Raw genomic sequence first — 15044 nt, 5'->3', positions numbered from 1 at the left:
ATATGTTATTAGAATGAAGGAGATTGATCTAGATTCCAGAATAAAGAACAAATACACCAGTAAAATTCTATACACATAACAAACATAAAAATGTAATGAAAATGACCATCAAAGTTTCCATCAATAATAAGAATGAGCTCTTAGGAATAAATCTACAGAAAAAATATACCTTAGGTGTTAAACAACCCTTCATGGAATGTTATTTTAAAACACAAATTGCTGTGTCCTGACCCTGGGGTTTAAGCTTGCTTAGTTCACCAGCCCTTCTAGAACAGATGTGGGACGCATCCATGATCCAGGCTTCTAGGTCTCAAGAACTGAAGCACTGAGGATTTTACAAGCTAGTGAGTAAAATGATTACATTAGGGATGCTGAGAAGGACATGAGGTCAAACCCCAGGTCAAAGCACAGAAAGGAGCATGAGCATTCAGGTAGTGTTTGTTGGTTAGTCCTGCCTTTCAAGTTTGACAGAGATTAAGTAAGCAGGGCAGAGGAGGACCATGTGGATCCTGAGCACAGAATGGCTTTACTTTGTGGCAAAAGAATATTGGGCTTGAGAGACTTATTGATAACAAACAGAAGCAGTCCCACTCTTGACTGATGGGAAGACACTTTATCTTCTCTCAAGACTGTGTGCACCAACTGAATGTAGCAAATACCCTGAGTAGGTCATGACCTTGTGTTCGTGGCTTGTTCCTCAAGAGTTTTAGGAGTACATGAAACTTGTGGAGGACTATTGCTTCCAACAAAGGGTGTTTGGGGGTTTTGTAAGGAGACAGCTACATGAGGTAGGTGGTTGTTGACAGAACAAACTATTATTGCAATTAAAATGGTACAGTCACCACTTAAAAAACTCCTTCACTCTTATTCAATTAAGTGTAGAATTACTGTACAATCTATCAGCTTCACTTCGAGGTATATGTGCAAAAGAATGGACTATGGATAGTCAAGCAAAAATGAGCATATAAATGTTCATAGCAACACTATCCATAACAGTCAGAAGATGGAAGCAGCCCAAGCATATCACCAAAGGACAAATAAGCAAAATTTGGTATGTCTGTCTAATGGAGTTTCTTTCAGAAAAGAAAAGGCAAGAAGCCCAGACACATGCACAGTCGTTGATAAATCTTGAAAGCCTTCTGCTAAAGGAAAGAAATCAGATACAAGTGGTTATATATGATGATTACACTTCTATAAAATGTCTATAAGAAACCCAGACACACGCATGGGCATTGATAAATCTTGAAAGCCTTCTGCTAAGGGACAGAAACCAGACATAAGTGGTTGTATATAATGATTCCACTTCTATAAAATGTCCAGAACAGGCAAATCCACAGAAGCCAAAAGCAGAGGCCAGAAAGCTAACAATTGTTGCTAAGGTCTGACGGAGGTGGATGGAAGTAACTGCTTAAGGAGTGTGGGGTTTTCCTGAATGGTGAGGAAAACTGTTTGGGGGCAGCACAGTGCTGGGAATGAGCTATATACCACTGAGCTGTGCATTGAAAAAACACTTATTTATTCTTATTCTTATGTATATGTGTAAGTACTTGCATGTGTACCGTGTGTGTGTGTGTGTGTGTGTGTGTGTGTGGTGCCCTCAGAGGCCAGAAGAAATGGTCTTATGCCCTGAAACTGGAGTTACAAGCCATTGTCATCTGTCATGTGGTTGCTGGGAAGCAAATATGAGTCCTCTAGAAGAGCAGCAAGTACTCTTAACTGCTGAGCCATCTCTCTTGCCCTTGGACTGTACATTTTAAATGGTTAAAATGGTGACTCTTGCATGCATTTTCTAATGATCATGTGTCTGTTTTCATAAGTATCTTATTTATGTATAGGCATTACTCACTCCAAGAAGTCAGTTGGTAAAGCACAGAAGCAACGGGACTTAAGGATACAGGTCCTGCATATGAGCGCTCTGGAGACAGCATGCTGGCCTTCATCTCCAATACACCTGGGTCATCTAATCCATGCAGTAATTGTCTTTCTCCTCTCCCAAACTACCAATCTTCTGTGGATTTCAAAGTACCTCCCCTCTACCCCAATGCCAACCCTCCTTCTCCTTTTTAAAAATAACAGTAAGAACAGTTTTGAAAAAAATCAACAGAACATAAAAAGCTTTGAATCATACTCCTGCTTTCAAAATTCAGACAGTCTTATATTCTCGGTAAGGGAGGATAAATATTTGCTTTTTGTCTGGGGAGCGCTCCTCCCTCTGTGTGAACAGTCTCTAATGTTAGAAAGGGAAATAGATTTTCAAAAGCATTGCACTTCCTTATCTAAGAGGCTACTCATTTCCATATGCTTTACATATGACAAAAGGCTTCTGACTCATTAACGTCATGTATGTTCATGGCAGAGGGTGTGGTTGGTCAGCCTTGACTTCGGAAAGCTTGTAGTTTTATCTTCTGTCCCAGACAAAGCAGGAAAATTCAGGTCCATAAACCTGGGTACAGAAAAATCCTTTCTTTCCCTCCAGCTTCCTTTCCTATCATCACTGTGATAAGTCGCAGCAGTCACTGATGCCACATACACATATCATCTCACGGTTCTAGACATCAGAAATCTGCAGTGTCTCATAGGGCTAAAATCAAACCATTAGTAGGCTGCGTTCTTTCCTGGAGGCTCTCACGTGTGTCCAGCTCATGGACCACGCACACCCCACGACAGCTATGCATGTGATGGCCCAACACAAAATCATAAACATACTTATAACATGACCCATTTATTTGCTATTTCTTTGGCAACTTGATTGTATGATCCTTGATTGTGAACTTTGTATGTGGCAATGCCAAATATTGGACATATCTGCTGGGAAGAATTCACTCTCCTTTTCAACTTCAAGGGGTGGCCTGCAGTCTTTGGCTTCTGGCTTCCTTCCTCAGTATTCAAAGTTAGCAAAAACAGGATGTGTTCTCATGTCCCAGAATTCTGACTTGTTCTGCTTACATCTTTCTTTATTTAAGGCTTCTTGTGATTGCTCAGACCATCCATCTAATCCACAGGCATCACCTTGCTTTGAAGTCAGATGGTTAGTCCATCTTAAGTACACCTGAAACCCTCATGCCTTTTTGTCTTGGAAGGCCACAAACTAACAGGCTTCAATGCTTCAGATGGGAGCATCTTCTGGAGGAGAGGGAGGCATAGTCCTGCCTCTGATGCCACTACTTAAAAATGTTTATTGAACATGAACAATCACAGAGAGCTTTATGTTCAGAGAGAAGAGGTGATCTGGATGAGACAGGGATTATTTTGAGAAGAGAAAATAACAGTGGAACTTTTCTTTCTTTTTTTAAAAATTATTTATTTATTTATTTATTTATTTATTTATTTATTATGTATACAATATTCTGTCTGTGTGTATGCCTGAAGGCCAAAAGAGGGCACTAGACCTCATTACAGACGGTTGTGAGCCACCATGTGGTTGCTGGGAATTGAACTCAAGACCTTTGGAAGATCACGAATTATAGGCTCAGTGTCCTTTATTTGTGGCTAGAAACCAATTATGAGTGAGTACATCCCATGTTCCTCTTTTTGGGTCTGGCTTACCTCACTCAGGATAGTGTTTTCTATTTCCATCCATTTGTATGCAAAATTCAAGAAGTCATTGTTTTTTACTGCTGAGTATACTCTAATATGTATATATTCCATACTTTCTTCATCCATTCTTCCATTGAAGGACATCTAGGTTGTTTCCAGGTTCTGGCTATTACAAACAATACTGCTATGAACATAGTTGAGCATATACTTTTGTTGTATGATAGGGCATCTCTTGGGTATATTCCCAAGAGTGGTATTGCTGGGTCCAGGGGTAGGCTGATCCCGAATTTCCTGAGAAACTGCCACACTGCTTTCAAAAGTGGTTGTACAAGTTTGCATTCCCACCAGCAATGGATGAGTGTACCCCTTACTTGCTCATCTTACTAGACCTGGAAGGAGGTGGGAGGTCCTTGGACTTCCCACAGGGCAGGGAACCCTGACTGCTCTTTGGGCTGATGAGGGAGGGGGAGTTGATTGGGAGAGAGGGAGGGAAATGGGAGGTGGTGGCGGGGAGGAGGCAGAAATCTTTAATAAGTAAGTAAGTAAATAAATAAATAAGTAAATAAATAGACCTTTGGAACAGCAGGCAATGTTCTTAACCACTGAGCCATCTCTCCAGCCCAAGTGGAAGTTTTCATAGGACCAGAAGATGTAAAAAGAGAAGGGAATCTCATGCCATAAAAATCCATGACCATTGAGGTGATCAGAAATGGCTTCCTGGTGGAGGAAGATCATTGGCTAATAAAGGAACTGCCTTGGCCCATTTTATTGGTTAGAACATAGGTAGGTGGAGTAAACAGAACAGAATGCTGGGAGGAAGAGGAAGTGAGCTCAGACTCGACAGCTCTCCTCTCGGGGGCAGACGCCTCAGAGAGAGACCATGCTCCCCGCTCCCTAGAAGATGCACGCGATGAAGCTCCGACCCAGGATGGACGTAGGCTAGAATTTTCCCGGTAAGACCAGTGCTACATAGATGATTAGAAATGGGCTAGTCCAAGTGCGAGAGTTAGCCGAGAAGAGGCTAGATAGAAATGGGCCAAGCAGTGTTTAAAAGAATACAGTATCCGTGTAATTATTTTGGGTAAAGCTAGCCGTGCGGGCGGCCGGGGTGCTGGGGACGCAGCCCCGCCGCTCCTATTACTACAGCTTCCTATAGGACAAGGAACTGACTAAATGTTCAGTGTTGTTTTTGCTGCTGGTGGGGGTTCTATGTCTTGAACCTAGGGTTTTGTGCCTAACTCTAACCCACTGAGCTATATCCCTGCTAGTCTTAAAGAAACAGTATAAGACTTAAACATTATTTCTCTTTTAAAAATTAAAGTATAGTAACATTATTTTTATTTCTGAGGTAAGAAAATCTTGTATCCTTTCTGACACATGAGGTGGAGTTTCATGTATCCTAAGATGGCAGTGAACTAACTACTATGTCGCTGAGAAGTTTGACACTGAACTTGTGACCTCTTGCCTACATCTTCTGAGTGCTGGGACTGAAGATGTACACTACCATGTTTGGTTTATATGGTAAACAAGAAGAACCTTGAGTATGGAGCCCAGGGCCTTGGGTACGCTAGAAGAACACTGTAACAACTCAAATAAATTCTTTATTCATAAGGATAGGATATATATATAGGATGTTATAGAAGAAGAAAAATAAGACCTACAGAAGTTAGACTTTTTTGGTTTATCAAGACGAGGCTTCTTTGTGTAGCCCTGGTTGTCCTGGAACTGGCTCAGTAGACCAGGCAGTCCTCAAACTTACAAAGATTTACCTGCCTCTACTTCCTGAGTGCTGGGACTAAAGGCATATGCCACCACCACCGAGCTAAAGCTAGACTTTTTTTTAAAGGCTTCTTAGAGTCAAAGTGATTTATCACATCACAGGAACCTTAATAGAGTGCTAGTTTGATGAGGTTTCATTCTGTTTATACATGGTGAGGAAAATTGATTTCAAATGATTCCACATCTGTCACTGACTCTTATTCTGGGCTGTGTCATTTTGTTCACACTGTGAATAAGGCCAGATTGTGTCTTTAAAAGGCCTATAAGCTAAAATCCAAAAGGAGCATCTTCTATAAATTCAAATTAAAAACAAACAGCAAAATAAATACAAGGTATCACTAGTTTCATCATCGAGATTATTTAAATGCTTCTTTTTTTAAAATTGGTTTTTATTGAGCTCTATATTTTTCTCTGCTCCCCTCCCTGCCTCTCCCCTTCCCCCTTCAGCCCTCCCCCAAGGTCCCCATGCTCCCAATTTACTCGGGAGATCTTGTCTTTTTCTACTTTCTACTTCCCATGCAGATTAGATCAATGTAAATCTCTCTTAGTGTCTGCATTGCTGTCTGAGTTCTCTGGGATTGTGGTTTGTAGGCTGGTTTTCCTTGCTTTATGTTTAAAACCCACCTATGAGTGAGTACATGTGATACTTGTCTTTCTGGGTCTGAGTTACCTCACTCAGAATAATGTTTTCTAGCTCCATTTTCCTGCAAAATTCAAGATGTCATTATTTTTGTCTGCTGTGTAGTACTCAATTGTGTAAATGTACCACATTTTCCTTATCCATTCTTTTGGTTAAGCTGTTTCCAGGTTCTGACTATGACAAATAAAGTTGCTGTGAAAATAATAGAGCACATGTCCTTGTGGCACAATTGAGCATCCTTTGGATATATACCCAAAAGTGGTATTACTGGGTCTCGAGGAAGGTTGTTTCCTAATTTTCTGAGAAATTGCCACACTGACATCCAAATGGATGTGTTGCATGTTCTCCTGGCCTGCTCAGCTGGTGTGTTCACAGGGAGTGCCTGCTGGTTTTGGAGGCTGGGTAACTGAGATGCGCTGGGGGAAGGAAGGTTGAAGGAGAAAGTCTTTAAGGTCCATTGGGGATGGGATCAGAGAGAAAAGGGAGACCACAACAGGTTTCTATCTATAAATCTGGGGATGAAGCCTGGCGGTGTTGGCACAGACCTTTAATCTCAGCACTCAGGAGGCAGAGGCAGGCGGATCTCTGTGAGTTCGAGACCAGCCTGGTCTACAAGAGCTAGTTCCAGGACATGCTCCAAAGCTACAGAAAAACCCTGTCTCGAAAAAACAACAACAACAAAAAAAATCTGGGGATGAAACTGGAGGATTGACTCTCAGGAGCAGTAGGAGCTGCGTGGGTCTGCTGCCTTCAGCCTACTTTTGCTCTGGGAAGAACTGCCCTTGATCTGCAGGGAGTGCTTGCTAGAGTTGGGATCTGGTGTTGGGAGCTGTGAACCCCCCAGATCCCGAATTTCTGGTAAACAACTTGTAATACTTGCAGCTGCTCTGAGCATGAGACCCTCAGGAGTTCCTGATGGCAGGGGAGTGGTTTCTGGTGGGTTTGGCTGGGGTGTGGCTATCAGTTAAGGATCCCTATATAAGCTGCCCCTGGACATACTAAAGGGGGCATTCTGGCATCAAGGATTACCCATGTCTCTGTCTGTGAGTCTTTGTGTGTTTCAATCTCCAGCCCCTTGCCCGGTTCACGAACTGTATGGTAATACAAAGAGAGCAGACGGGTGTGGTGCGTTACAGTCTGGGACAAAGGAACAAGTTGGGTGAGGGAGGTTAGGTGAAGATGCTCAGTGGGATCCACAGGTGATGTGGGCAAGGTGAGGGAAGGCTGTAGCTGGTGTTCTGTTGCAGTGCTAGGGATGGGACTGGGGGAATGGTTCTAGGAGAACAGAAAGAAAGGAGAAGGTCTGAGGGCCGCCTACCTGATTTTCTGGCAGATGTGGCCTGCCTGTGGTTTAGCAGGGGCTGCCTGCTGGTGTTCAGGCTGGGATATAGTGATGATTGGGGGAAGGAAGGTTAGGATGGGATGGTCCATGGGACCCACAGGAGATGTGGGCAGGGGTGAAGGAAGGCTGCAGCTGGTGTTCTGTTACAGTGCTAGGGAAGAGACTGAGGAGTTGGGTCTTGGGGAACAGAGAGTGCCATCATGTTCTTTTAAAGGTCCTGAAAGGATTGCTTGGAGTGTCCTATGTCCATGTCAACTATCTGTTGCTTGGAGTGTCCTATGTCCATGTCAACACTGTCTGTTACATAGTCATTCCTGGAGATGTGCAAGAATTACAAGTGTAAAACTAAGTTTAGGATAAGTGATGAATAAGACAGGTGATCAAGAATAGGAATAATCAAGTTAGGGAAGGGCTGTGTGTTTATAATGAATAAGAAATCACTAGCCACTGATACCACTGAAGTATTCTCTTGAAGTCTCCAGGAAACAGCCCAGTTCAAATGTACCCAAATGTCAACAATCTATAAACCTGGGAAATGCAAACATTAAGATGATAGATGAGAGAATATAGGGTAGAGGGAGACTGTTATAATGTTTGGAGCTGACGGAAGGGAAGCAATTTCTATAGAATTTAGAGACACGAGGGGCCGTACAGTAAAAAAAAAAATAATGTGTCTTTCATTGTCTAAGGAAGAGAGGTTTCAGATTAGAGGCATGACTATGGTAGTTAAATTAGCTGCTATAAACTTCTTGTTAAATGACCTTCCTGCTGTAGGGTAGTAATAATTTTCCATTCAGAGCACACAGCTATCTTAGTCCAGTGTCATTGCTAACCAGCTTATCAACTGACTTCCTACAACATCAGTGGAAGTTGGGAAGCCGCACCTTTAGACGGAAAGGTCCATTTAGCACAGCATTCATAATTCTTTAAGGGATAAATATATATTGATAACTTAGCGACAATGATAAATTACCCACTCAGTATTGGAGGATATTCAAAACATATTTAGTTCGTAGGACTGTTGATATCCAATGTTGGTATTTTTGTACAAGATGAGTGGCAAGGAATTATCCATCGTTTATTGGGCATCTCAAGTAAGAATAAAGTCATTACCTCTTTCCTTCTTTGAATGCCAGAGTTAGAAAATGTGCTTTACATTGAAACAAAATGTGCTATTTTGGAGTATTCATTCCTTCATTTTTAGGTCATCTTCTTATGTACACACACACACACAGAGAGAGAGAGAGAGAGAGAGAGAGAGAGAGAGAGAGAGAGAGAGACAGAGAGAGACATCTAACCGCAGGAGTGAATTATACATACACATCTTTCCATAACAAATCTCTTTTCAAAGACATTTTCCAAAGTCCTTAACTCTTCCTAACATAGAATGTCTCAAATTCTGGGCACCCTGCCCCTCACTTGGGCTTCCTCTTTTCAGATGTGGTCTTTGGTTTCTCCAACATTCTGCACCGCTTTCAGAAGTAAGTCATTTTGTGGTGAGCCATTAGAACAATGCCCACTCCAGCTTCCCACTGTGCATGCTTTCTTTCACACTGAGGGAGCCTGAAGTGGCCATGAGTGTATCCAGGATCCAGCTATGGGGATGCTTGATCTGTGGTAGCTTTAGCTTTGGGTTAGCGAAATATGAATTATGTGCATTCTTGGACGCTTCTATGTATAGTTAAGTGATTTCGAGATGCCTTAGTGTAAGAATTACATCCATAAATACTCTTAACACCTGCTGTTCCAATTTCACTCTGTATTGCATAACTCTAATGTGCAGGTGTGTCACCCAGCTAATAAAATGTTGCTTTAATGGGGTTTGTGGTGTTGAGATTTTCAGCTTTTAAAAATAAATGTAAAGTGTGCTGTGTGTTGAGCTATACTCTTATAAAGAGTAAAGCTTGTATACAAAATCATACTTTAACGAAGCCATTAAAACATACTATGGTTTCTTCTTTTAAATTAATAGTGTCTTTTTTTCTTCTAGACAGGGTTTCTCTGTGAAACAATCTTGGCTCTTCTAGAAGTCACTCTGTAGTCCCAGGTGGCCTTGAACTCAGTGATCTGCCTGTCTCTGTCTCCCAAGTCCTGGGATTAAACTCACATCAAAGATAATCCTTAAAAGTCAGCAGAATGAGTCTTCTTTGTGACTTTTAAATTAGCTAAACAGATGAGAACACTCCCTTTGTTCAGCATTTTATTTCGTTATGTGAATGAAGTAAGTCAAGAAAAAGAAGAGATACAAGAAACAGAGAGGAAGGAAAATGTAATTAGAGTGGAAACGTAGTTGGGCTTTTTAGAAAACCTACAATAGCAAGCCTAAATACAGAATTTGCGAGAGTTGGCGGGATGGCTCAGTGGCTAAGAGTACTTGTTGCTGTTATGTAGGACCAGAGTTCAGCTTTTAGCACCCACACGGTGGCTCACAACCATCCACAACTCCAATCCCAGGAAATCTGAAATCCTTTTCTTACCTCTGTGGGTGCCAGGCACAGACACACATGCAAGCAAACACTCATACAAATAAAATAAAAATAAAATACTTCATAAGTGAATTTGTTAATGTTAAATATAGCATTCAATATGTAAACACTAGTTTTATTTTTATGTATTGGTCATAATTTAAACATGTATCATTTATGATCTCATGAAAATATAAAGCACTTAGCAATAAAGTTTGTATAAAAGTTTCAAAGGCTAAGGATAGCCATGCTCTTGACTAGCAAGATGTGAAAGCTTGTCCTGTCAACTAAGACTTCAAAAACCATAGCAATTAAGGCGACTGCAAGGGAGAAGGAAACTGAGAGATCAAGAACAAAGCCACATGCAATAGACATTTTATGTCTATTAATAAACACAAACCTATGAACACCTGATTTTCGATAAAGGAGCTAAAAGTATAAAATGGAAGAAAGAAAGCATCTTCAACAAATGGTGCTGGCACAACTGGATGTCATCTTGTAGAAGAATGAAAATAGACCCTTATCTATCACCGTGCACAAAACTCAAGTCCAAATGGATTAAAGACCTCAATATCAGCCCGAACACACTGAACCTGATAGAAGAGAAAGTGGGAAGTACCCTACAGGAGCTGGGCACAGGAGATCGCTTCCTATGTATAACCCCAGAAGCACAGACATTAAGGGCAACACTGAATAAATGGGACCTACTTAAACTGAGAAGCTTCTGTAAAGCAAAGGACATAGTCAATAAGACACAAAGGCAACCTACTGATTGGGAGAAGATCTTCACCAACCCCACAACAGACAAAGGTCTGATCTCCAAAATATATAGAGAACTCAAGAAACTAGACTTTAAAATGCTAATTAACCCAATTAAAAAATGGGGCACTGAACTGAACAGAGAATTCTCAGCAGAGGAAGTTCAAATGGCCAAAAGACACTTAAAGTCGTGCTCAACTTCCTTAGCAATCAGGGAAATGCAAATCAAAACAACTTTGAGATATCATCTTACACCTGTCAGAATGGCTAAAGTCAAAAACACCAAGGATAACCTTTGCTGGAGAGGCTGTGGAGGAACGGGTACCCTCATCCATTGCTGGTGGGAATGCCATCTTGTGCAACCACTGTGGAAGTCAGTGTTTCGGTTTCTCAGGAAATTCGGGATCAACTTACCCCTGGACCCAGCAATACCACTCCTGGGAATATACCCAAGAGATGCTCTATCATATGACAAAAGCATTTGTTCAACTATGTTCATAGCAGTATTATTTGTAATAGCCAGAACCTGGAAACAACCTAGATGCCCTTCAATGGAAGAATGGATGAAGAAAGTATGGAATATATACACGCTAGAGTACTACGCTGCGGTAAAAAACAATGACTTCTCGAATTTTGCAGGCAAATGGATGGAAATAGAAAACACTATCCTGAGTGAGGTGTCCCAGACCCAAAAAGATGAACATGGGATGTACTCGCTCATAATTGGTTTCTAGCCATAAATTAGGGCCACGGAGTCTACAATAGGTGAACCTAAAGAAGCTAAGTAAGAAGGTGAACCCAAGGAAAAACATATAGTTATCCTCTTGGCTAAGGGAAGTAGACCCAATTGCCGGGGAGAAAATTGGGATTTTGGGGGTGGGGTGGGATGGGGGTAAGGGGAGATGGGGAGAGAAAAGGTAGAAGGGAAGGAGGGGGGACTTGGGGAATCAGGAGAATTGGGATAAAGGAAAGGTGGATAGGGGAGCACGGAACCACAATTCTTAGTTAAGGGAACCACTTTAGGGTGAGCAAGAGATTTGACCCTAGAGGGGCTCCCAAGTGCCCAACATGAGGTTCCCAGTTAGTTCCTTGGGTAGCTGAGGATTGGGAACCTGAAATGACCCTGTCCGAGAGCAATACTGACGAATATCTTGCATATCATCATAGAACCTTCATCTGGTGATGGATGGAGACAGAGACAGAGACCCACACTGGAGCACCGGACTGAGCTCCCAAGGTCCCAATGAGGAGCAGAAGGAGGGAGAACATGAGCAAAGAAGTCGGGACCACGAGGCGTGCACCCACCCACTGAGACAGTGGAGCTGATCTACTGGGAGCTCACCAAGGCCAGCTGGACTGTGACTGAAAAAGCATGGGATAAAGCCAGACTCTCTGAACATGGCGAACAATGAGGGCTGATGAGACGCCAAGGACAATGGCACGGGGTTTTGATCCTGCTTAATGTGCTGGCTTTGTGGAAGCCTAGCCAGTTTGGATGTTCACCTTCCTAGATATGGACGGAGGGGGGAGGACCTAGGACTTGCCACAGGGCAGGGAACCTGGACTGCTCGGTGGACTGGAGAGGGAGGGGGAGAGGAGTGGGGGGAGGGGTAGAAGGGTGGGAGGAGGGGGAGAGGGGTGGGAGGAGGGGGAGGGAGATGGGAGGCTGGGAGGAGGTGGAAACTTGTTTTTTGTTTATGTTTTTTTTTCTTCTTTTCTTAATAAAAAAATTATAAAAAAAAAAAATAAAAAAAATAAAAAAAAAAAAAAATAAACACGACACAATTCACACTTCATAGCAGGAAAGAAAGAAGACATTTGAAAAATGATCTTGGAATTTTTAGTTTTCCATGTAGAAAACTACTACATTAAAATTCTGCCTTACACCATACATAAAAAGTCAACTCCAGCAATTAATACACTCTAATTTTAAAAACCGCTTAAGAATTATACTAATCCTAGAAGCTACAGGTTACCGCATCAAAAAATGCAATTCCAGATGCAGGATACTTTGCTCCAGGTTGTTCACAGATGTACCAAAGACCTCCAAAGCCACACGTACTATGGCCATTGATCTTGGTTACCCTCCGTAACTTCATGTAACTACTTTTGGATTAGATTTAAGACGTGTTTCCCCTGCCTCTTCCTGTCAGGAGGAAATACATCCTAGTACTGTAAATCTACCCCAAGATCCCATGGCTGTGGAGCTCATAGGCTCAAGAGGTGAAACTACTGCTATTACTTTCCTAAAGGGACACAGTGTTAAACTGCTTTCTAAATTCGCATCTCTATATCCATAGAATAGTGCAGCTCTCAGACCTCCTGAAAGAGACTTCTTTGTGTAGTGGATGACAGTTAACACATGTAGTGACATTTCATTTGTATTTTAATAAATAGAGCTTGCCTGAGGATCAGAAAAGTAAAACAGCAACACTGGCCAGCCTTCCAGATCAGGCAGCAATGAAACACACCTTTAATCCCAGCAGGCACAATGACACACACCTTTAATCCCAGCAGGCACAATGACACACACCTTTAATCCCAGGAGCCACAATGACACACACCTTTAATCTCAGGAGCCACACTAGCTGGCCATAGAAACCAGGCGGTAGTGGTACACAGCTTTAATCCCAACAATAGAGAGGAATATAAAACAGGAGGAGACAGCTCTCAGACACAGTCTCATTCTGAGGTTTCCTGGAGGCAGGATCACCATTTTTTGGACTGAGGTTGAGGTAAGAGCCAGTGGCTGGCTGCTTTGATTTTCTGGTCTTCAGGTTGAACCCCAATATCTGTCACTGAGTTTTTATTAATCGTTCTTCCAACACAGAAATTCGGAACTGATCAAAGTGCAGAGATTAAGTGGCCTCGTGAAGTTCTCAGCCACAAATGAGACACTGCACTACAACCCTTTCCCTCCAGGCTAAGGAAACATTGTGTAATAGGTGGGGATCTTGTAAGAGCAAGAAGTCAGAGAAAATGGGCTAACCATGAGTCTAAGGGGAACTCAAATTTGACTCAGTGGGCTATAAAAGAGGCTATGAAAGAGGACATGAAGTTCAGACAGAATTTGGGTGGTGCGGGGTGTATCTGGGATGAGTTGGAAGAGAATAGGGGGTGAATATGCTAAAAATACCTTGAAATGCATGTTTGAAGTTCTGATGCATGATGTGAAATTCACAAAGAATCAATAAAAGTGAAAAAAGAATTGATAAAAACATTATATTTAAAAACCTTTTCATGAGTGCCCAGCTGCTGAGGCATGTCTGATGTCCAGAGTTCAATCCCTAAATCACACGTGGTGGAATGAGAGAACTCACACTTTCAAACTCTCCTCTGACCTCTAGATAAACACGGCGGATATGTAATTAAGAAAGAAAACAGATGGATCCAGAGCATAATTGTGAAAGGCAAAACCATGAAGTTTAAGAAGAAGATATATGAGACTATTCTGACATCAGTGTAGTAATGGATTACTAAAACAGTCACAAAATATAGAAATCATTAAGAAAAAGACTGGGAATCGGAGCATATAAAATTTAAGACTTTCCACTTATCAGAAAACACTATCAAGGCCATAAAGATAGGGTTGGGAAGATGGCCAAGTGGGTAAAGTGCTTGTTGAACAGGCATAAGGAACCTGACCTGAACGCCATCACCTGTGGTAAAGCCTGTGTCCTGGGGTTGTCTGTAATCTCAGAGGCGGGTGTGCTGAGATAGCTTTGGCCTCGGGGACTTGCTGGGCTATTCAGTCCAGCTAAACACAAGCTTTAGGTTAATGGGAGACCTGTCTCCAAAAAATCAACTGAAGTGTGACAATAAAACACTTGACATTGGCCTATGGCTTCTGCTGCATCCATGGACACTTACACCTGCACAATTGCATGTCACTCACGTTTTTTAAAGACAAAGAAAATGTAAAGCTACAACAACTACAATCAATAAAAGAACTCTCAAAATCTATAAGCAGGGGAAATGAAGCCAATAGACATATAGATTTAAAAACCAGAGCAACTAGACTTGGCAATTATCAAAAGAGAAAATGTAAGTACTAGCAGTTGAATTAAAAGATGCTTAATTTAATAATCCTAAACATTCACGTGGAGGAAGTGGAACTCTTCTGTGGAGTTCATTGGAGCAGACAATTACATGAGGGTTTTAGAACATCTTGGCTGTGAAAAACATTTGCAAATCTCAGGATCCAGGAATTCCACTCCCGGGTAGGAACCTTAGACAAAATGTGGCATATATGTGACAATCCATTAATACTATCCCATCATTACTCCACAAACAGAAGGCTTAATACGAAGTAAGTGAATTGTGACTACATATACCAGCATGTGTGACTCTCTGAAGAAAAGGTGTTGAAGAAAGCAAAACACAGAAGTGTGCAATGCATACATACAACTATATTTCTTTGACAAAACTTCAAAATAAGAAAAAAATCAGAATGGAAATAACTGAAGAGTTTGTGAGCCATGAAATATAGTTATGAAAAATCTAAAGGGGGAATTTGTGCTTC

This window comes from Microtus oregoni, unplaced genomic scaffold (assembly GCF_018167655.1).
Source record: "Microtus oregoni isolate MIOR12 unplaced genomic scaffold, Mior012 000050F_ref0000143, whole genome shotgun sequence".
Taxonomy (NCBI): domain Eukaryota; kingdom Metazoa; phylum Chordata; class Mammalia; order Rodentia; family Cricetidae; genus Microtus; species Microtus oregoni.
The sequence above is the reverse complement of the archived record's forward strand: the minus strand, read 5'-3'. Positions refer to the sequence as shown.